General features: G+C 42.6%; 1 protein-coding gene across 4 annotated transcripts in view; it reads right to left on the bottom strand.

Moving 5' to 3' along the window:
• Window positions 1-23,688, bottom strand: part of KCNIP1 (potassium voltage-gated channel interacting protein 1) — a 564,777-nt gene that overhangs the window by 440,721 nt on the left and 100,368 nt on the right. The gene's annotated exons all lie outside the window — the stretch shown is intronic.

The raw sequence follows: 23,688 nt of genomic DNA, 5'->3' as shown, positions 1-23,688 counted from the left end.
CTCCTCAGAGGGACTTCTGCTGGTTCTCTCATTGAAAGAAGCAAGGTTACGGGGATTCAGGCCTTCTTGGTAGTGGCACCCTCCCTGTGGAACACCTTCTCTTCAGATGTCAAAGAAATAAACAACTATCTGACTTTTAGAAGACATCTGAAGGCAGCCCTGTATTGGGAAGTTTTTAATGTTTGATGCTTTAGTATGTTCTGATATATGCTGTGAGCCTCCCAGAGTGGCTGGTGAAACCCAGCCAGATGGGTGGGGTATAAATAATAAAATTATTAATTGTTGTTGTGTTAATCTCCCTACAGCAACACTGAATAAAAGATGCATCCTCATTACTGGAGACGAGCAACTCATATTAATACAAAATGTTAATCATTACAAACTCCACAAAGGCACACCTTTATTAGGGCAACCAAAATGTCACAAAACAGTAAACAAGCTTGGCATGAAAGCCATAAAGAAAGGGAGTGGGAATGATTGATGGGACCTGAGACCATGTACCAAGTTTTTTCTGCCCCTCCCTTCATCCTTGCCAGAGGCTGGAGTGGAGAGGATGGCACTGGCAAGAGGTAGGCAAGGTAATAGACTCAGATCTCCTAGATGCTATGCAGGTTTCAGGTGACACTTGGGGATTCAGCGTTGAAGAAATACAGGGATTTTACAAGGAACAAGACAGAGGGCTTTCTCAATAGTGGCACCTTTCCTGTGGAGATGCAGGTAAGCATGTACTGTATGTTGCTCTAGCCTCCTCATAAAGAAAAGGCAGCATATAAAATGCAGCTAATAGATATAATAAAACTAGCTTCAAAATCCACCCTTCACCATGATGATCTTAGGCAAGTCACTCACTTTCAGCCCAATAATCATGTATAAAATAGCCATAAGAAGCAAGGTCTTTAGTACCACAGACAGTATCTAAAGTTTAACATCCATCAGGTAGGCCTAGAGCTTGGAAATGTTTACCCATAGTCTGAAAAGAGAAGAAACCATAAACAAATGAAAAAAATATCCTTACTCCTATTGCTACGAAACAGATTATTTTCAAATTAAATTAAACAAAATGCATGTATTTGGCTGTATTCAAAGTACAAAAAGTAATAAAGTAATAGAGGCCCCAAACCAAAAATGTTCAAAGGCATGAAAGAAAAAGTCAATTAAAAATATTAGAACCTCCAGGAAGCAGATGAGAAGAAAATGACTTTCTATAATGCTGCTTTCCTCTCCTTCCCACTCCCTCAATCCTACAAAAGGTGGGAGGACTATTTACACACACACACACACACACACACACTTCTGAGTTGTGTTGTTCAGTGTGCAAGGTGTCATTTATTTACTGCTTTCTGTGCTACCCTCTCTTCAAGGAGCTCAGAATAATGTACATGGTTCATCTCTCTTCCTTGGCTGCCTGTTTTATTTTTACACCCATTTAATTATTTTATTCTTTCAATTAGGGTGGGGATAGGGAATCTGTGGACTTCAGCTGCCATCAGCTCCAGCCGATATTGACAGTCATCAATATGATGGGAACTGGAGTCTGACAACATCTGGAGGTCAATGAATTCTCCTTCTTGAAACAGAATTAGGCTGAAATGTAGTTCTTTGTCATTTGAGGCCAGCCTTAACACATACTGTATCCCAGTGCAAAGTCATCCAGTTGTTGGACCTCTATTTCTGATTTGCAACAAAACCTGTGGAGATAAACTACCTACTCCAAATTAAGTGGGAATTGAGAAGATGCACATGTTTAGCTTGGCTTTCAATTCTGCTGCTTGCCCCAAAGTGCCCCCATCCTACCAGTTCAGCATGACACAACTGCGTAAGTCAGAATGTTTTACTGCCAAACACTGTCAGATCCTCTTGAGGCCCCTGAAGATCCCATGATAAATTGACAGCTGGCAAGATGCAGGACACTGCTGCTGTCTCAGGTGTTCTTTTGTGGCTCTTCACAGCACATTGCATGAAAGTATGCAATTGGAAATGCCTCTTCCATCTTTTTAACTGCTTGTCTTAAATCAATGGATAAAAGCTGAAGGGAATTTTAGAGGGAAATGAAGGTCTTCATTAAGTAATTAAGGCCATAAACGAAATGATTCAAGTGGATACATGCCCACTTTGAATTTATGTGCTACTGATTATCACTTTAAATGCATTACTTCTAAATCCTCACAAGCAACAGACTATGGAAGGCAGCCATATTTTGCAGTCATTGTTCAAAGCAACTCCAGTAAGTTAAACAGAAGAGCTGTTTGCAACACAGACTGTTTAGTTAATAAAAGTGCTTCTAGGAATATTCCAGAGGTGACTACAGGCCTTTAAGGTCAGTCAAACATACAGCTATTTCTACATAATTTGTCAAGAGAAGCTAACCCAATGAAGTTATAGAAGCTTTAAACAAGGCCTCTGTATGTTTCCTATGTAACTTTACCTTTGATATGTTAGTACTGTGCCATCAGTCAAACCTAGAACAAAGTTAGTGTGACTATGTCTCCTACAGGAGAGAGGACAGTCCTTGAGGAACAACCTGTTGGAAATAAGCAGTGTCCAGTGCACAGCGGAATGATGAAAAGTACGTGCCAACATGCTCTATATTACTTTATTTACACTTCAAAGCTGGTAATTTACAGAAAAACATCTTCCCTCTGCCGGAGCAGAGAAAGGCATCCTCTCTCCTCTAAAGCACGGAGAGAAACACTGAACTGCAAAGAACAGTGAAAAACAGGAAACCAGTGTACGTCACATCCAGTCTCCTTTCCCGTGAGAAAACCCAACAGCACTTGACTGTGGAATGTAAACATTGTCTTGTGACAAGCACTTCGCTGCTCAGTGAAGGAAGCAGAAACCAACATCCTCCCCCTTTCTGTGAACATCACTGGGCAGCGTGTTCGTACAATATTAGTACAAACCCAACTTCTGCACATAGGTACAGTGTTGATCCCTTGATACAATTTTGGACAATACATCAGCAGGAATTTCATTACCTGGCATATAGGACACCGTTACGAGTCCCTTTTGAATACGTTCCCTAGCATGTTGCAACTTTAATTGCAAGTGCTTCGTGCTTTGCTTACAACCTTCAGAATTCAGCAAAGCCAAACATGCTTTGTTGTCCTGGTAAACCTGGATTGGACATTTGACAGGAATTTTTATGTCTTTGCACAATTGTAACAACCATTCACAATCCTTAAGTGAATAAGACAGTGCATTCAGTTCGGCTTCACAAGTACTTAAGCTAACTGTTGTTTGCTTCTTGCATGACCAATCAAATAGACCCTGATTGTACTTATAGCAAACTCCAGACGTACTTTTCCTGTCTGTAGTGTCACTTCCAAAACTTGCATCTGCAAATATCTCAAGACCACCAGACTTCTGATTGTTAAATCTCAGTCTGTAATGCATAGTGCCTTTCAAATACCGCGCTATGCGTTTCAGAGCTTTCCAATCCTTAACAGTAGGATTGTTGACTTGTCTGCTTAGCAAATTACAGCTAACAGCAATGTCAGGTCTTGAACATCTGGCAATGAAGTTTAGCTTGCCTAGCACACTTCTGTACAGTGTAGTATCAGAAAATGCTTCTCCAGTGTCATCTACCTGATAACCTGTTGTCATCGGTGTGTCTACAGGGTTAGCATCCATCAGGTTTAGTTTGCTTAACACATCAGCAATTTTACGTGACTGGTGTACTAGAATGTTACCATCTTGATCTCTCTCTATTTCCAGAGATAGGTAGTTGTTTACCTCACCAAGATCTTTCATGTCAAAGTGCTCTTTCAATTGAGCTAGGGCATTATTGTACATTGTGACATCCTTCCAAAAGAATAAAAGATCATCAACATAAAACAAACAATACAGTTTCTTTTGCCCCTCCTCTTTGACAAATACACATGGATCAGCTTTCCCTTGCTTAAAACCTAGAGAAAACAATACTTCAGTGAGTTTTGTGTGCCAACACCGTGCACTTTGTTTGAGACCATAAAGGGACTTCTTCAGAGCACAAACAAATCCCTGTTTTACCTGTACGCCATCAGGTGGAAGCATATAAAGTGATTCATCTAGAGATCCGTACAGAAAAGCTGTATTCACATCATGGTGACTAATGTGTAGATTCTCTTCTGCAGCTAGCTTGAGCATAAGCCTAATGCTCTCATACCTCACGGTGGGTGAGTAGGTCTCGTGATAGTCTTCACCTGGTACCTGTGCAAAACCTCTGGCTACCAATCTGGCTTTGTGTCTGACTATCTTGCCATTTTGATCTGTCTTCGCTTTGAAGACCCATTTGCTTCCAAGCAGTTTCATTCCTGGAACTACTGGAACAAGGTCCCATGTTTTGTTCCTTTCCAAGGAATCAAGCTCAGCCTTCATGGCATTTAACCATGGCTCGTCTTCCTTTGAATCCAAATCCTGGATTTCTTGGAAACTTGAAGGTTCAAACACCTTCTTGGAGCTTTTAACAGCTGTTACTGCTATCTTAGCAAACTCATCAGCAAATCTCTTTGGAGGTCTGCCTTTTGTTGCTCTCTGTGACCTGCGAATTAGCCTTAAGTCTTCAACACTCTCCTCTTCCTTCTTAGGAGAAAAGTGACCTATTGTGAACAATGGTTCCTCCAATTCTTGATCAGAGCTTTCAGAGGGTCGCATAGAGGCTTTCGCACTCTTGAAATCCTCTGAATCACCCGATTCAGTTTCAGACTCAGAATCAGAACCTTCATCAGTGGGTGTGGGTTGTTGCGGTTGCTTTTGACTATCCTCAGTTTCATCACTGTCATCAGGATAACATTGGAAAATTCCCACATTCTCCCCCCACTTGGCATTGTACTCAACACTTCTTGTGAGCTTAATTTCCTTAGAGTCAGTCATCATTATTCTGTAAGACCCTTTCTGATAACCTAGAAAGATACCATGCAATCCACGCTTGTCTAACTTGGAGTTTTGTGGTGAGTGAACCCACATGTCAGAACCAAAAATTTTCATGTGTTTGATGTATGGCTTCTTGCCAAACATCTTCTCATAGGGGGTACAACCAATCGCTGAAGATAACCTGCGATTATAACTGTAAGTGAAACATGAGAGAGCTTCGGCCCAATAACTCTCTGGAAGATTGGCATCATGCAGCAAGGTTTTTAACCCTTGAAGCAATGTCTGATTTGCTCGTTCCGCAAGTCCATTCTGCCATGGCGAGCGAGGACTAGACAAATCGTGTTGAATTCCTTTCTCAGTCAGAAAAGCTTCAAACTGCTGAGAAGTGAATTCTCCCCCGCGATCACTGAAAAGAGTCTTTACCTTCTTACCATGCACATTTCCCAACCAAGCACAGAATTCCTTGAACCTTGGAAAAGCCTCTGATTTCTGCTTGAGATTGTACACATAAATATACCTGGAAAATGCATCAATGAGAACCATGAAGTACCTGTTTCCACCCAAAGAGGGCGCTAGTGGTCCAACCAAATCAGCATGAACAACCTGGTATGGTTCTGTAGCTTGCCTACTAGACACCTTACCTTTCGCAGCCATTTTCACCTTGTTTGCTGCGCATGCCTTGCACTTCATGTGGTACCTGCAGGGTTTAATAGTCATACCTTCAACCAAGGCAGGCATTTTAGATACTGCCTCAAAATGCAAATGACCAAATTTTCGATGAAAATCGTGAATACATTCTGCATGCAAACTTTTGTTAGAACCTGCAATGCAACAAGTGTCATCCTGCACAACATCATCAAAATACAAAACATACAAACGATCAACATATTCAGCATGCAATACATAATCATTTTTCTTTGTGATGATGCACCTTTTGTTCTTAAAGGAAACGTCAATTTTCCGCTCATTCAGCTGTCCAACGCTGAGCAGATTATGCTTGGCATCTGGCACATAAAGCACATCCTGTATCGATAAGTCCAAACTGTGAAGAACAACAGTTCCGTAGCCTTTACTGGGAATTGTGTGGTCATCCGCCTGGTGAATCGCACCTTCCTGCGGTGTAAAAGACACGAACAGTCGCTTATCATTGCACATGTGATGCGTTGCAGCCGAATCAACAACGAAGAAAGATCTAGATGTCTTCTGGACCTCTGCAACCTTTGGAGTGAAGCGTGAGACCATTGCCTTGTGCTGCGTTGTCCTGGACACCGGACCTTTGCCTTTGCCTCGGCCTTTTCCACGCGATGAGCTTTCGCTGCGCTGCTCTGTCTTGGCCCTGGGATATCTGCATTCCCTCTTCATATGGCCTAGACGTCCACACGTGTAGCATTTCACTGCCTTCAAAGCTTTGGCGCCATCTGGTGGATCCACTGCACTATGGGATGACGTCTGTGAAGTCTCCCCCTTGTTGATGCAGCTAGCACCCCGGCGATCCGCTTCATTCAATATCACGGCAGTAACATAGTCCACTGTTAGCTGAGCAGTTGGCTGTACAGCAATCTGAGTCGCAACAGACTCCCAACCTGAACCCAAAGATTGTAGTATCATAAAGGAATACACTTCCTCTGGAAAGTTGAGTCCTCTCTGTTGCAGCTCATGTCTCAGATTCTGCATCTCCATCAGATGTATACGCACATCTCCACCTTCAGCAAGAGCCATATTATGCAGCTTGTTAAAGTAAAACATTGTGGACCCAGCTTCTGTCCTCAAGTGAGCCTCTCTCAAAGCGTCCCAAATTTCTCTGGCTGAGGTCTTATCACGCAACAGACAGAGCTCTTCTGGGGATACTATCAACGTAAGAGTTCCCCTTGCCTTGGAATCCATAGCTTTCCATTCATCTGTAACTGGAGCCGGGGGGGTCTCTGTAATAACTTTAAACAGACCCTCTTTCCGCAGAATAGCCTCTGCATAGAGAACCCAGTCCGCATAGTTCTTCCTATTGAGCTTAGGAATCCCACAAGCATCCTGAAGGGCCATCATGACTTTGGCATTAGCCTTTAGCGTCATCTTTGCTGCTTTAAATCAGGCTGCTTTATACATGCTGCGTCTGTGTACAGCTGCTTCAATCCAAAAGCAAATTCAAAACAGCCTCTGCCTGTGAACCTGTGCCTTTCTGCTTAACTGCTTTGCTTATCTGCAGCTGCTTCAAACCGCATTCCAAAGGCAAGTTCAAAAGTGAAAGTTCTCTCTGCTGTCTTAAATTCATGCTGCGACACTGCTGCAGCTGCTTTACTTTCGATTTCCCCCAGCATAGGAAAAATTTATCCTTCTAGCCTTTTGCCTTTGCCACGGCAAAACCGGCTATAAAAGTTCAAAGTCCAGCCATAAAGCCATTAATTAGAAGCTGGCAGGCTGCCCGGAGCTGTAGCACATACCTCATCAAATCATCTTGACGCGCAGAGATATCGTCCGATCCGGCCCTCTGCATTCCGATCCTTTGCCGGCACTTCAATTCTTTGCTCCTTTGTTCCTTTGCCAGGAGCCCGACTTCTGGAGTCCATTCTCAAAACACTGCGTTTTTCTGGGCCCATAACCAAATGTTGGAAATAAGCAGTGTCCAGTGCACAGCGGAATGATGAAAAGTACGTGCCAACATGCTCTATATTACTTTATTTACACTTCAAAGCTGGTAATTTACAGAAAAACATCTTCCCTCTGCCGGAGCAGAGAAAGGCATCCTCTCTCCTCTAAAGCACGGAGAGAAACACTGAACTGCAAAAAACAGTGAAAAACAGGAAACCAGTGTACGTCACATCCAGTCTCCTTTCCCGTGAGAAAACCCAACAGCACTTGACTGTGGAATGTAAACATTGTCTTGTGACAAGCACTTCGCTGCTCAGTGAAGGAAGCAGAAACCAACACAACCCACCCATGAGGTAAGGTGAAGCGACTGCCTTGGGTGGCAGAATTCACAAAGGCAGCAGATCCAGCCTGAAAGGAATGCATCTCCCAACGCTGCTGCCACTGCCACAGTTGCGGCCTGTTCTTTGAAAGCCGGAATTTCCTCCTCCTCGGCAGCCCCTCCCCCAATGCCACCTCTGCAGTGGCCTCTTGGTGAATAGGAGGTGCTGCTGGTCTCCTCCCAGCTTTGATCCCAATGTAGATCTTTATTCTCCCCACCTTGTTCCTAGTAGGGGGGGCACCATTTTGTGGTTCACCTCAGGTGTCAAATGGTCTTGTGCAAATCCTCAGGTGAAGGGCTGTTTATAGTTTAAAGAACTATAAGAAGAAGGAGGCGGAGGCTTCAAATTTGTTTGTTATTTATTTATTTATTTATTTATTTATTTATATTATTATCATCATCATCATCATCAATAATTCATATACTACTTGATTACAGTCATGATTAAGTGGTGCAAAGGAGACTCAATATAATGAACTAACAGTAAGTTAAAACTATCAATCAGAATTTAATTAGAAGCCTGCAGGAATAATAATAAAAAAAGAAGTAGGTACCAGAGGTTCAACAGGGTCTCTGATCTCAGCCCACAATACTGAACAACAGCTCCAATGGATAAGAGCAAGCTTTTGAGCACTAGAGCTGTGTCCTGGCATACCATATGTAACTGGTAAAAGGCACTCATAACCAAAGAGGCTAGCTGAGCCTCCAGTTACAAAGATGGACCCAGGAGCATCACCAAAGTCCAAATCTATTCTTTAATATGGAGTGCAATCACTTCTAAAACAGGCAACTGGCCAATCTTATGGACCATGGGAACAACCAACCCACAGTACTTCTGTCTTCCTGGGGATCGAGCTCAACGTACTGGTCTTCATCCACTTCACCACTGAGACCAGATAATGGTCCAGATCATGCACAGCCTCTCCTGACTCAGAAGTTATGAAGAAGTAGACCTGCATGTCACATCAGTGTACTGATGACACTTTGCCTCCAAACTCTGAATGGCCCTACCCAGTATAGCTGCTAAACAACATTGGAGACAAGATTGTACCCTGTGATACACCATAGTACAAAGCTAATGGAGCCAAAACACATTCTCCCTATGCTGCACTATGGACACGATCCTGTAGGTAGGAACAGAACCACTTTAGAACAGTGCCTCCAATACCCATAGGCGCCGACTCCATGGGGCCTGAGGGGGCCCGAGCCCCCTCAATAATTTTTTTGGGGGGGCTCAGCCCCCCCAATAATCTTGGGCGCCCCTCCAGCAGAGCGCCGCCGCCGTTCCCCGCCTCCTCCCCACCTGCTCCCTCACCAGCCAGTCAGCCAGCCGCGCGCCCTAGCCGGAGAGCCCCGGCTGTCCCCCGCGAGATTAGGGAATCCTCGCTGCTTCGCCGCTTCGCAGCACCACTGCCGGGGGGAATTTCCTTCCTCCTGGCGGTTTCAGCCCCCGCGAGAACAGGGGAATCCCGACCGGCCACGCCTCCCAGCCAGCCAATCGGCTGGCTGGGGGGCGTGGCTTGCCCTATTTAGGGCCGGAGCAGAGGGGGCTCGCCCTCTCTTCTCCGGCTAGCCCCCACGTTTGAGCGCCTTCTGCTTGCTGCTGCTATTGCCTTGCTTAAGGGAGCTGACCGCCCGGGAAGCCACTGAGAGGCTCCTTTGCCCGGGACATCGCTACTTCACGCAGGAACAGCATCACCTCTCCGAATCGCTTCACCTCTTCAGCCACGCGGCTCTGCTAAGATTCCGGGAGGAGGAGTCCTCACCTCTTCGATCAGGTCGTATTGCCGTGGAGCTTACCGGGGGTCAAGCCTGCAAGTCTAAGGGGTGGGTGGGTGCTTTTCCGTGCTGTTGCGTCCGTTCCTGCGGGGGCCCCTGATTCAGCACTAGCATTCAGGGCACGGGCTCGTTTCGCTTTGGGAGCGGTTGCTTTGGGGTTGCTGGTTTTCGCAGCAAACGGCTACCACTGGGAGATTTAGCGCCGTTGCTAGGCAACGGGATAGCTTTGCGGCAGCCATTTTGGATGACCACGTGACTTTTTGGCGGCGGCCATTTTAGGAGAGGCAAGCCACGTGGGAAATAAGCCTTGGTTTAAATTCATTGTTTTAAATAAGCAAAGTAGCGGAGTTTGGGAGTTGACTGCTTGGTAGCCGCACTTTGGTACCCCCTCCCACAGTAGGCACCCCTTTTATCGAGGGGATAGTTTTCAGCGGCGGTAGTTCATCCGCGGCCCCCAGTAGAGGATGTCAATGAAAAAATTCAATGCCCTCATCTAAGTGTTGCTGATCTGGAAAAAATATATGAGGGCTTGATTTGTATATTGAATGGAAGGCGTGATAGTTTTGAACACTTTTGGGAATTGTGTTTAAAAGAAAAACCTTCACAAGTTGATGATCCTTCGCTTCCTCGGAATCGACGTATACCAAAGAAGTATGAAAACAATGAAGCCAGCTCACCGCACACTTTCAAAACCCCAAAGGAATACTACAAAGCTATTTACATTGAAGTTTGTGAAACGGTGCAATCTTGCATTACTGAGCGGTTTGCATCAACTGGATTCACACAGGTCATTGCAGTTGAACAAGAGTGCTTGCTTTTAGTAAACAGAGGTGAAACAAATTTTGAAAAATCAACTGAGTTTTTCAAAAATGACCTAGACATTGAGAGACTGCGCTTACACTTGAATATGTTAGCTGATATCGCTAATAAAAAACAACTGGTCTTAAAAAACATGCGTGATGTGAGAAAGTACATTACACAAGAGCCTGCAGTTGGAGAAATGTTATGTGAAGTAGTGAAGTGCATTAAGCTTCTCCAAGTAGTTCCAATCACGACAGCAACAGCAGAACGGTCATTTAGCGCCCTTAGACGTCTGAAGTCATATCTCCGATCAACAATGGGACAGAAGCGATTGAACAACTTGGCTGTTCTTCAAGCCCATCGAGATGTTTTGGATGAATTGGATATCCGACCAGTCATCAACGACTTCATATTCAGTAATCCAGTCAAACGGTCAACATTTGCACCTTTCTAAAGACACTCTAGCCCTAATAATGGTATTTAGAGCAATATTGAAAATCTTTATAAAATACAGAATTAAATACATACAGAATCAAAGAGAGCCAGTGTGGTGCAGTGGTTAAGAGCGGTAGTCTTGTAATCTGGGGAACCGGGTTCGAGTCTCCGCTCCTCCACATGCAGCTCCTGGGTGACCTTGGGCTAGTCACACTTCTCTGACGTCTCTCAGCCCCACTCACCTCACAGAGTGTTTGTTGTGGGGGAGGAAGGGAAAGGAGAATGTTAGCCGCTTTGAGACTCCTGAAGGGGAGTGAAAGGCGGGATATCAAATCCAAACTCTTCTAATCAAAGTGCTATTACTGTGTGACAGCAATATTTTATGTTTTATTCTTTTAATGATAGTTTAATGATAGTTTAGGATTTATTTAAATATCATTTCAGTCTTTTCAGAGCTATATATTCACTGCTCTGTAATAGTCTATAAGCATAATTATTACTGTAAATTAAATTAGCTTTTTACGAAAATACCGTGCGTGTTTATGTTTTGTTTCTTTTTTCAAAGCCAAAAAGTGTTTCAGGCTTGTCGAGTTTCCCGGAGTGTGGAGTTATAGAGAGTCGAGTTTTCGGGGTTCTAATGTTGATCATATGACTCTAAAATACTTTTAAAAAACTTTAAAACTCACTAATTTTCATCTAAAACTTAGAAAACTTCCCGGGGCAGGACCCCGGTATGGGCCCCCCCAATATTTTTTATAAGTCGGCGCCCCTGCCAATACCCATTCCACAGAACTGGTTAATGAGGTTACCATACATATAAAAGACTAAGCAGGACACAGGTCACTCACTCCACTATGGTTAAAACCTTTCTCAGCGGACCAAGTCAGGGAACATGTAAGTTTTTATGTAGTGCTGAAAAAGATGCCAGATTGACCTCATGTGAGAAAGCATTCCACTAATGGGGGCCAGAATTTAAAAGACCCTTGTTGCAATCCTCTGAGCCTCTCTCAAAGAAGGGACCCAGAGGAAGCCTCAGATCCAGAATCAAGGGGCTGGATAAATTCATATCAAAGTTAGCCATCTCTCTGTAGTGGCAAGGTTTGGCATGAGGGTGCTTTCAAACAAAAGATCACATTCATGAGAAAACTATATCACCTTTTGAATTGTTTTCCCCCTGTATTATTTCTAAAGTCAGCTGTCTTCAAAAGACTTCAGCAATATCTTTGTATCCTAAACTATAAGGAATTTATTTATTTTTTCTTTTCAGCAGCCATTCTAAATAAGCCAGTCTTGTCTGTATTACTGCACACTCCAAAATATATTAGCAAGTTTCCATGCCTAGTACCTATTTTATCATATCATTTCTAAAATACAGATTTCTACTCACATTTGGAACTTGTCATTTCAGTCTCAAAAGCACAATGCAGCAAAAAGGAGAAAAGATTGAATCTGCTGCTCCTTAATGAATAGAACTGAAAGGCTTTGAAATATGCTTTCCAGACACATATGGGAGAGATGCCTTCCTTTACATTCTAGTAGGCAATTAGTTTTAGATTAGCTGAAATGGGCTACCTTCCCCTCTCAATGAGCTTTTGAAATGCTAAACATCATCTTACTAACATCCCAATTTGCAGCTATAATCTCTGAACAGGAACATTTAAGAAACTTACTGGCTAGAGAGGTGAAAATGACAGAAACCTTGCAAAGTTTGTTTGCATAGAAAAGGATCAATCACAAAACAACAATTTTGTGCTTTATATGCCATTTAACAGCCCATGGACACAGCTTAGAAGTGGAACATACAGAGGAGCATATCACATTGTTCAGAGACAATTCTAAGATCTTTTTCCTCCTCACCACAGACCCATCCCCAAGATGGCTTGTACACCATTGGCAAGTATGGGAAAGCTGAGGAGAAAAATTGTGGCTTTACAATGTTGTGTAGCTTTTGCAGGGTACCCTGTAGGAAACAAGAATTGGATAACTACAGTAGTTAAACTTCAGTGTATCTGAAGAAGTATGCATGCACACGAAAGCTCATACCAAGAACTCACTTAGTTGGTCTTTAAGGTGCTACTGGAAGGAATTTTTTTTGTTTTGACTACAGTAGTTAAAGGTTGCTGATCCACTTTCTTTGGCTGTTTTCAGCTTGTTGGCATCTGCCCAGCCTACCCAGTTGTGGAGTTGCTGGTGACTTACCAAAACCAGAATAGCGTCCTCCACACACACACACAAAAACCCCTCAAAGTGGCCAGGAGAATGAGTGTTTCTTTTCAGCTATTCTACACTGCATTGCTGGGGACAGGGGAGCTGCACTGGGTTATGCTTTAATTTGGTTACATGTAGAGATGGATGGATAAGCCAATATATCAGGTTTGTGCCATGCTTGCATGCCGCTTTTGCAAGTCTTCTCCATCACATTTCCAGAATACACACAGTTTATTTTTTAATTCAAGTAGGAAATACAGATTTTGAATGTTGTTTCCCTATTAATACACAGCTTAAACATACTTTATCTCAAAGACAAATTACTAGTGTTTTTTCATCCAACAACTATGTGGCACAATTGCAATTCAACAAGGGGCCATTGTAGTCACTGTGGACTTCCCTTCTGTTGCAAATAGCACCTGCAGAAGGTTCCACTCCAGATCTGGAATTCAGGGGACAAATAGTTAAGAGCCCATCACCCATACAATCCTGATTGAGAGGTCCTGCAACAGTTTATTTTTTAAAAATAATAATTTTAAAACATTCATGCAATACCAGTTCTATGAATGTCATGTTTTTGTCCTTAAATGAACTCTTACTACAACAGTACAAACATACATAGGAGCAAAATTGTGTGTGAGCACATGTACATACATTCTAAGCCGAGTTAAACTCATCTTAAATAATTTTTCTTAATAAAATTCCCAGGCTTATCTATATGAATCCTACATTAAAATCATGTCTGCTTTTATGAAGGGTGCACAGTGAAGGGGGGAGGGGGACACACCACAATATTTAAGCACAAGCAGTCTTTAAATAGTCATGATATATATGCAGAGCTCAGAAGTCTGCACAAGGCATCTGAGTGATGTTTTCAGATACCGTTGCAATAATGAGTGATTAAGTTAAAAAACAACAACCATCCACATTCCTACCAATAGAACAAATGTTCAAAATGGACCTTCTGTTTTAAGCAAAGTCAAAACATACACTTCTCTGTTTCACTCACATTTGTGATGAGGTGACAGATGAGGACTTGTTCCAATGGTCTATTTATGCAGACAGGCAAGCATTCCATTAATCTGATGTGCTATGCTTCCCGTTCAACAGAAACCACCTGGTGATTTTTTTATCACCACCAAGTATTGCTGTAGCAACTACCTTATGGAGTTCCCTCCCTTTCTGTCAGGGACAGTCAAGAGTCTGAAGGGTGGGCAGAGTGGGCAGGGGGCAGAAGCTTGATCCAGGGAAAGGGGCCAGTGATTTGTGGGGTTCTGTGCCACCTGTGAGCCAGAGGGAAGACGAAGAAGCTGGGCAGTCATAGACAGAAGTGGCAGAGACGAATGAAGTGTTGCAGGAAGACACAGAAGTGGAAGAGAGAGTTGGGTTGTTAGAATCTCCTCTGTCCCCTATTTCCAAGGATGAGGAGGGAGTTAAAGTTACTGGAGAAGCTGGAGCTCCTATGCAGGAGAAGTCACTGTTCCTTGCACACACCACATCAGAAGAGGTTGTTTAAACCTGCTGTTGGAGACATGTTCATGCTGTTGCTCCAACTATCCAGGTCGAAGCACAGGTCTGAAGAAGAAGATGCCTAGCTGGGTATTTAACAGCAGTGGTATATTTGATTCTTGCACCTTAGGAGCTGCTGTAATTGAAGGCTTTGCCAATAAGTAACCAAACTTCCAATTGTGTGTCCTCATTGGGGGGCTGGGTGTTGTTGGGACACTTTTAGTATTGCAGGCACCTACTGAAGACCACCATCCTCTGTCAACAAATCTTTGTGATCTTTCCCAGTCTGCATCAGTATGGAAATTGTTTTTTAAGATGTCTTAAACATTTTTATTTTATTTTATTACTTAAAGTTTGCCACCCTAGGCTCCATTGGGAGGAAGGGTGGGATTTACATTAAATTTTATAAGAAAAAGCCGCTGCCCATCAGAGTAGGTGAGACTGAGCTCAGTGTCCTAATGGTCTGATTCAGTACAATATCAGTTTGTATTTTCAATACTTTATACTAGGGTTGTAATTAATTTAGTTTCACTTATAGGTTTCCATTATATTTTGACAGCCAACATATGAAAAATCATGTGATCATTTAAGTCTGTTAAAAGCTTCCTCTTTAAAAGGGGGTGGGGGTGGCAGATGGTGTTCTTTGTTAGCAAACTGCAGGATAATAGTGAAGAACAAAAAAGTCTGAGACATTTCGAAATCACACATGACTGGTGCACATAAAAAAAGAAAAGCTGCCTGATGCTGAATTCATCCTGATCCAGACATGACTGCAGTGCTACAGCAATATAACAGACTGCTAGCAACCTCCTCTGCAAAATTGTTTCCCATGTCTTGCAATTCCTTCCTGGTGATTCTACCTTAACTTTCCTTTTATAGTGAATTGCCATCTGTTTAAACTGCTTCAGCTGGAACTTCCAACTCAGCCTTCTCTCTGCTTAAAATTGATTAGGATAAATTTCTAGGCCGCTTCATGCATGAAAACAAATGCTGGTTGATCAAAGAACAGCTGGAAACCATAGCAAAAAAGATGCACTTTATCAACTCATACTACACCTAGAACCCCAAAAGGGAATCAAATTAGTTTTCTTGCAAAATATGGGAAGAAAATAAGCAGAGAAAATCAGTTAATAAAACTAATGCATATCCCGTTTGCCAATAATGAAAGGAAGCTATGGAGCTAATTGGCTCCACATTATATAAAACAGAATGAAGAGCTTTCTGCTTCCCTTATGTGAGAAGAAAAGTAAATTTAGAATAACTAGGCTTTTTAGAGCAAGAATTAGTAACCTGTGGCCCTACACATGTTGCTGGACTACAGCTTCCATTCTCCTGACCATGGAAAGGCCACAGGTTCTCCCTGCCTGCATTAGACAAATGGTGTCACGATAATGAGAAGTCTGTCATTTCCTCATCAAACACTGAATTTTGATGTTTAAATCAGTCACTAGGACACAACACAAGAAAATGTACGGTAAATCCAACCTACAAAGTTAAACTAAAACAAGTACGGAAAGTTGGATAAGAATAAAAGATGTAGAATACTTCAAAATAAATTGATTTGTCTATTCAGGTCAAAGCTTGATCAAAAAGAAAAATGGTGGGCAACTGACAATTGGATACTCAAGCTTTGGAATATGTCCAAAAAGTGTAGTTCACTGCACACAATTATTGGAAAATAAAACCTGCTACACTAACTCATATACCATTGTGATTGGTACTACCTATGCATAGCAATTTCATGGTTATGAGTGTATGGGGTGTTAGAGGAGGGGAAGTACCTCTGGTGGAGGACATTTCAGGCTCCTTCTGGGGTAGGTTGTCCTCTTTTGGTCCCCACTGCACTCAGCTCTCACCTGTGGCTTCTAGAAGCTGTCAGCATGTGACAGCAACCACACCCCAAGAAAGGTTTCGACTGGCTGGCTAAACCAGGTGAGGGTAGCCAATGTGTCTCAAACCCTCAGTGAGTTAGGGACTTCAATTATATATGAAGACAGGTTCTGGTGGACTGAGCAGACGAGTGGGTCCAATGGTCAAGAAGGCAGTTTCTGCGTGCACTGTAGAGGAAATCAAGGGATAGATGGAGCTCATCAACCTGGGAAGTAGCACATCTAGGAAAATGAAAACTCTGATCCTAAGCCTTTGCTTGTGGGATATATTTGGGAGAGGAAAAGGCTAAGGAGTAAACCCTACACAAATCCGGAGTGCTTGCATGCCTCTTTCTGGCTATTCCTGCAGCTGAGCCAGTGCCAAAAGTATTGCTCTGCTATCCTTTGGCCTATATCAGCGAGGCTGAGAGGGGAGTCTTGTCATCTGGATGGCCCAGGACCTCCATACACACTGCCCAGGTTTAAACCCTGGGGAAGTCACTTCAGTGCTGCTAATGCAGTGGTTTGACTTCACCCCCGAAAGCACATTCCATTGACTCCCAATTGAAGGTCTAAGAAACATCTACATACATAGAATTGTAGATGTGTAGGGCTCTTTGCCTGAAACCAGAAACACCCTTTTTCAGGCTTCCTAGTTGAATGAAGAGAACCCGACATTCAAGAGCTCTTTTCCATTCCATTTGTTGAGAAACATCTCCATGGAACATTTTTCAGGAGCTTCTGAGCTCCTTTGTAAAGTCAGGGTTTCAAATTACAGAATTACACTGGGCTTTGGCTCCACCCTGAGGTAATATTCTGAAAACACCTAAGGCCTGTAGGGGGAAGATGGGGCTGAGGGTGCAGAGGGGAGAGGGAAGAAAATCATGGGGGCAGTAATAGATAAGAAGATGGAAGAGAAGAAGATCTTAGAAGAAAAGTTGAGCATTTAGTAGAACCTAAGAAAAAGGCTGTGTTCTCAGGCTAAAAGAGGAAATGAAACTGGGATCTACCAAAAGAGGTAGAGGAGGAGTTAAAGACCTAAAATTGTATTTACTGCTTCCTGTCTTCTCAGGTGGCATAAGCCATTCTCTCTCCTGTGCTTTTCACCCCAAATGAGAATAGCAGGTGCATAAACAGATTATCACTACAATTTTTCTGTTACTATGTCATTCACCAACATAAAGGTAAAGGGACCCCTGACCATTAGGTCCAGTCCTGGCCGACTCTGGGTTGTGGCCCTCATCTCGCTTTATTGGCCGTGGGAGCTGGCGTACAGCTTCCGGGTCATGTGGCCAGCAAGACTAAGCCACTTCTGGTTAACCAGAGCAGCGCATGGAAACACCGTTTACCTTCCCGCCAGAGCGGTACCTATTTATCTACTTGCACTTTGACGTGCTTTCGAACTGCTAGGTTGGCAGGAGCAGGGACCGAGCAACGGGAGCTCACCCCATCGTGGGGATTTGAACCACTGACTTTCTGATCGGCAAGTCCTAGGCTCTGTGGTTTAACCCACAGCGCTACCGACCTGATTAAATACAAAGATCAGAATGCAGCAAATAATCCTTCCAGGTGACATTTCAGCTCTCCATTCTGCATCTCCATCCCATCACAGAAAGATCAAGATGGGGGAAAGTTAAGAAAGCAGATTGAACTCAAACTCTTAAAATGGATACTAACCTCAACTTCATTTAATTACAAGTTCATTTTGCACCACTATACTTACGAAAGTAAAGTAGATTCCCCAGACAACACACATTGGAAACTTCTGGATTTGTAGATGTTTAGACTTTTAGCCCATGCACTATACAAACTTTTACAAACACATTGAGAAGATACCTTGCACTATATGTTAAGGGCTTTTAGGGTGCGCAGCTCCAATTTTTTATTTTGGCCACCTGTCCTCCAATTTAATATTTACTGTGTAAAGAGTTTACTTATGAAATAAGGATCTTATTTAAATAGTTAACCTTTCTTCCACTGCCAGCCAACAAAATGTGATCACAACCAGCAGTCAAACCAGTTGTCTTATACACATGCAGCCTGTTATTACATACATTTCAAATGCAACACATTTTTAGCAAAATATAAGAAACATTACACTTGCTTACTCTCATACAAACAGTTTTTTCCTCTGGAATTCCATGCTATCAATCCCACCAATTCCACCTAGGGGTGGGATCTGTACACTAACTGATAAGCAGGATGGACTGAACTTTGCTTTGAGGAAAATACGAAAGGGGTATAAATAGCCTCTAGCCAAGTTTCTATCTTCAGCACAGAATGTCAATTCTTAGCTTTGTACCAAGGTAATGAGGGATGCTCAAGTCCTCCAGATCTTCCTTGCCCACACAACAGCACTGCCAAAAATATCATTAGTTTAAATTGGCAGGAAATAAAAGTATTTATCCAGCAAATGCCAGCATAAGGATACCTGGCAGTTCTTAAACAGTTAGGCACTATTCAGTCTTCTTCACTGAAGCATGCTCCCAAACAGAATGCTATCCCTCAAACATCTTAATCCAGGGGTCGGCAAGGTTTACCTCGCTTGGGCCGGTTCACTCCAGTGGAGATCCCTCAGTGGCCCGCATTGTGCGTGCACATGAGTGCATGCGCCCATGATTTCCGGCGTCTATGTCTGCGCAGATGTGATTTCCGGCATCTGTGCCTGCACAAACACATTTTTTGGTGTCTGTGCATGCGCAGACATGATTTCTGGCACTGCGGAAGCAAGTCCCTGGGCCATGCTGCACCAGTTTAGCGCAGTGTGCAGCAGACTCGCCGAACAGGCGGCTCGGTTCAGGGGCGGCTCGTGGGCTGGTTAAACGACCCCCGTGGGCGGCTTGTGGCCCATGGGCCTTTGGTTGCCCCTCTGATCTAATCTGCTTGAAAGCCAAACAGCAATACTCTCAAAAAAAATAAAAATATGAAAAGGTTGTTCATTTATAATTGTAGTATCTCTATTCTCACACAAAGGATCACTTCCTGAGATGTCCTGCTCTAAGTGAACATTCCAGATTGCTCAAAACTTTTAGCTGACTGCTTTATGTGGCAGGTGTTTATTTTGCAACAGCCTACCCTACTATAGTACATGGATTTTAAAAGCAAAGGTAGCATTTTTTTCTTCCAATTGAAAGCATTCTTGAAAAATTGTCCTATAATGTGATACCAATGTTCAAAATGAAACCCATTAATTGTAAGGTGCAAAATTGCTGGTTGGGCACTGGAGGCTGCATACACACCATACATTTAAAGCATATTATTTTCCCAAAGAAACCTGGGAACTGTAGTTTGTTAAGGATGCTGAGAATTATAGCTCTGTAAGGATTCCTGGGATTCTTTGCCTTAAATGTATGGTGTGTACAAAACGTTGTTCATGCACATGCATAGGCATGCATGCAGATTCAGAAAATTACATATCACTCAGAGATTTAACTTAGATCATCTTGGTAGCTGGTTCAAAGCTGAAAAATGGGATCTCTAACACCCCCCCCCCCAACAATATAAAACAATTCCACAATTCCTCCCCTCACCCCGCCATGCAAGATAAGGATGAAATAGGAGAAGCTTTCAAACAAGAACCATCTCTGGTTTGCATAACCAGATTATGCAAAACAGTTGCAAGTCAGGCTCCATTTCTCCCATGCTAGTATTTGTCACAGTCTTTAAGGTCATTTCTTGGGGAGGAGATGGGAGAAGAGATAAAATCACAGCCAGCTATCCCCAGTTGTATCCCATAAGGTTCTCCACATCAGAAGCACCTACTACATTTTATTAGATGCCTCATCTAGGTCAAACTAAGCTGCTCATTAAAATAGCAACTGGTGAGAAGAAGTATTCACAGTTTAAAAACTGAATTCACAGCAATGCTGCAGATACATCCTGCAACTGGTATTAATGTATAACACCCTTTCTTCTGGCTTTCCTCCACTGGGTATTTTTTTAGAAGCACTCATACCCTCAATATAAAAAAAAGAAACACACACACTCACAGCATTTTCAGCAATGGCTGTTCTACATATTTTGATTTCTGTAGGGAATATTTGTGTTCATTGATGCTTCAGCAGCAAACACATGGATGTGGTCATACATTTATATATTACACCCATATTTTATCTTTGCTGTGGGAAACACTAGTGATTCCCTGAAATAAAGCTGGTCAAATCTTGGGAATGTGCTGAGGTGTTGCTGGCTTGTCTGCTATGTGAAATACCCACCCCGCTTCTCCTACAGTGCCCTGTGAGCATGATTTTAAATCAGAATGTTATAGGCTAGTAATAGCAGTGTTGCTTAGGCGGCCAAGGATGGGAGCAGGTAAATACTTCTGCGCTAACATCAGCAAGTCATCACTCCTGAGAAAGCAGACCCTCTGAAAGTGACGGTGTTCCCATAGAACTCTTCCAGCATTAGAGAACACATGCACAAGTTCAAAGCAAGATGTGGAGTGCATGGAATCAAAACAATTATCAACAATTTCCCAAAGGGGAAGATAAAAATAATCTGCCATATATTAATGATTTTTTCATGTGTGTTCATCATCTGCAGAAGTAGTGTTAAAAAAAAAAAAGGACCAATGGTGAGAAAACAGGATTCCATTTAAAAGATTATCAATGCCTTTGGTGCAGCTTTTGTCAATCTGGTTGGGGCTGATGGGAGTTGTTCTCTCTCTCTCTCTCTCTCTCTCTCTCTCTCTCTCACACACACACACACACACACACACACACACCACACCAGGTTGGCAAAGGTTGAGGGCTATTATATACTTGTAGTCTTCTAGTTGACCACTTGCCTCTATAGAGGCTCTTGCTTTGTTCAGGACTCCTACTGAAGCTCTTCCTCCACACTCCAACAAGCCTCTGCTGCCTTTTAGCTTCCAAGTTCCCTTGACAACTGTCTTCTGGGAATTCTACTCTTCCCCACAGCTCTTTTTCTGCTCTAGCCAGTGATTCTAGCTCTTTGATTTTTCTTCACTCTCCAAGCCGCTTTAAGCCACATTGCCTGGCTCTAGCTTCTAGCTCTTCCTTCCAGCAAATTTTCCCTCTCCCTCTCCCAACCTTCAGGCACACATGAATTCTCCTACTGTGATCTCTCTCCAACCAATCCTTTTAAATCCAAGTAGAATTCTCTGTCCCTCATCAGGCCACAACTCTGGTCCAACTGGATGAAGCAAAACACCCACTTAGTTAATCAATCTAAAACAACCTTATTTTATTCTCTTTGTTTTTGACATGTATACAATATGTGCATGGTTAGAACACGGAGGTCACCCATGTGGTCAGATGAATGCATGAGGCCCTTTCTGCATAAACTTATATAGGGTGGAGAGGAAAGCTTTACACTTTTTTGGTGCCCAGAATAATCTATTGCATGGAGTTGTCTAACATACTATTTTAAGCTGTCTTCCAACAATCCATACTGGGGAAAGCTACTTGATTCTGCACCCTTCCCAAAATGAACAGATACACAAAGCTCTGACATTCTTGAGTAGTTAAGCTGTATCATTTTGGATCATCTTTGAAATCAATAACAAAAAGTCTAGCACTCATAGCATATGTGTTTATGACATCCCAACGATCTTTGTAAGCCCTAAATTGAGTTATGGATTCAATAGAAGGTGACAAACAGAGCAATTCTATTATTGTGAGATAGGAACTTGCAACATATTTCATTATATGTGGGGGGGGGGCAACAAATCCTTTATTTTTATTTCAGAAAAGGTAAAGATAAGAAGAAGGTAAGAAGTGCTCAACTTAAATGCTCTGACATAGCTATTAAAAAAAGAAGATTGACTACAAAACTTGAAACATTGCTTCTTTTCTGTCAAATACAGTGGTACCTCGGGTTAAGAACTTAATTTGTTCTGGAGGTCTATTCTTAACCTGAAACTGTTCTTAACCTGAGGTACCACTTTAGCTAATGGGGCCTCCCACTGCTGCTGCGCCGCCGGAGCACAATTTCTGTTCTCATCCTGAAGCAAAGTTCTTAACCCGAGATACTATTTCTGGGTTAGCGGAGTCTGTAACCTGAAGCGTCTGTAACCCAAGGTACCACTGTACCTATCTTGAATCTTCACATGACCAGGTCTAAATTGACATTAATACATACAAACAAAGAAGCAATTGAAATAAATATCACACCCACACCCACATTGCAATGAAGTCCCCACTTAGGTGATATCCTGCATCTATACCATAGGAATACATACACATATATAGGAACCAAGCCAGGCTCTAACTCCAACTAGCTCAGTATTGTCCTCACCAACCATCAGTGACTTTCCTGGATATCAGACAGGCATCTTTCCCAGCCTTATCTGCAGATGACAGGGATGAACCACGGACCTTCTACATGCAAAGCAAACATTCTGCTGCTGACCCAAGACCTTATCACTCCAGAATAGGGATCAAATAATTGAATGTCCCTCCATATTACATAATCATTGTATCCTGAGCTCCTAAAAAGAATCCAAACTGGGTGCAAAATAAACAATATGTTCTCTGCAGACTCAATCAAGCTCAATCAACAGGTGAATGAGGAGAGAAAAAGTAAATAATGGGGTATGGAAAAGAGTAGGGAGGAAGAGAAACACAAAACTAAAACCTCTAAGCTAACTGGAGAAGATCATGGAAAATAGAAGTGTATCAAGATATTTCTTTAATGGGAGAAATGGGAAGTTGGCCAACCAAGTCTGTGATAACTACTTTTCTACATGCAGGGTGGAGGAACAGTCAGTGATGCAAGTTGTACCTGTATCTGAAGCAATATTGCCCAGAAACAGGCATAAGAGAATTTAAGCCATCATCAGGCATCTTAAAAGACAATCACTTTCTAGATCATTGATCAGGAACCTGTTGCCTTTCAGAGGTTGTTGGAGTCCAAATTCCATCAGCCCCAGCCAGCATCCCCAATACTCAGGGATGATGAGTACTGTAATCCAGAAACATATTGATTGCCACAGATTCCCTATCCTGGTTTTAGACCAAAAATGTGGTATCACTTTTCACACAGAACTAGAAAAAAAGCTAAATATAATCATTGTGTTTTTAACATATACCACTAAGAGGTCATAAAAAAATACCTTAGTCTTAAAATAAGAAGCAGCCTTATTTACCCTTCACATGCCCTCCCAGATGGAGTCAAAGTCATTATATCCATGACCAGAGCTTAAGAGTACTGGGGCATGCAACTGCTCGATTTTCAGTCTGAAATTGGCTCTGACACACTTCTGATTATGTTGTACAGACTTGGTTCCTTAGGCAATTTTCGAAACCATTT

This window comes from Podarcis gaigeae (assembly GCF_964106915.1).
Source record: "Podarcis gaigeae genome assembly, chromosome: 2".
NCBI classification, from domain to species: Eukaryota; Metazoa; Chordata; class Lepidosauria; order Squamata; family Lacertidae; genus Podarcis; species Podarcis gaigeae.
The sequence above is the reverse complement of the archived record's forward strand: the minus strand, read 5'-3'. Positions and strand labels throughout refer to the sequence as shown.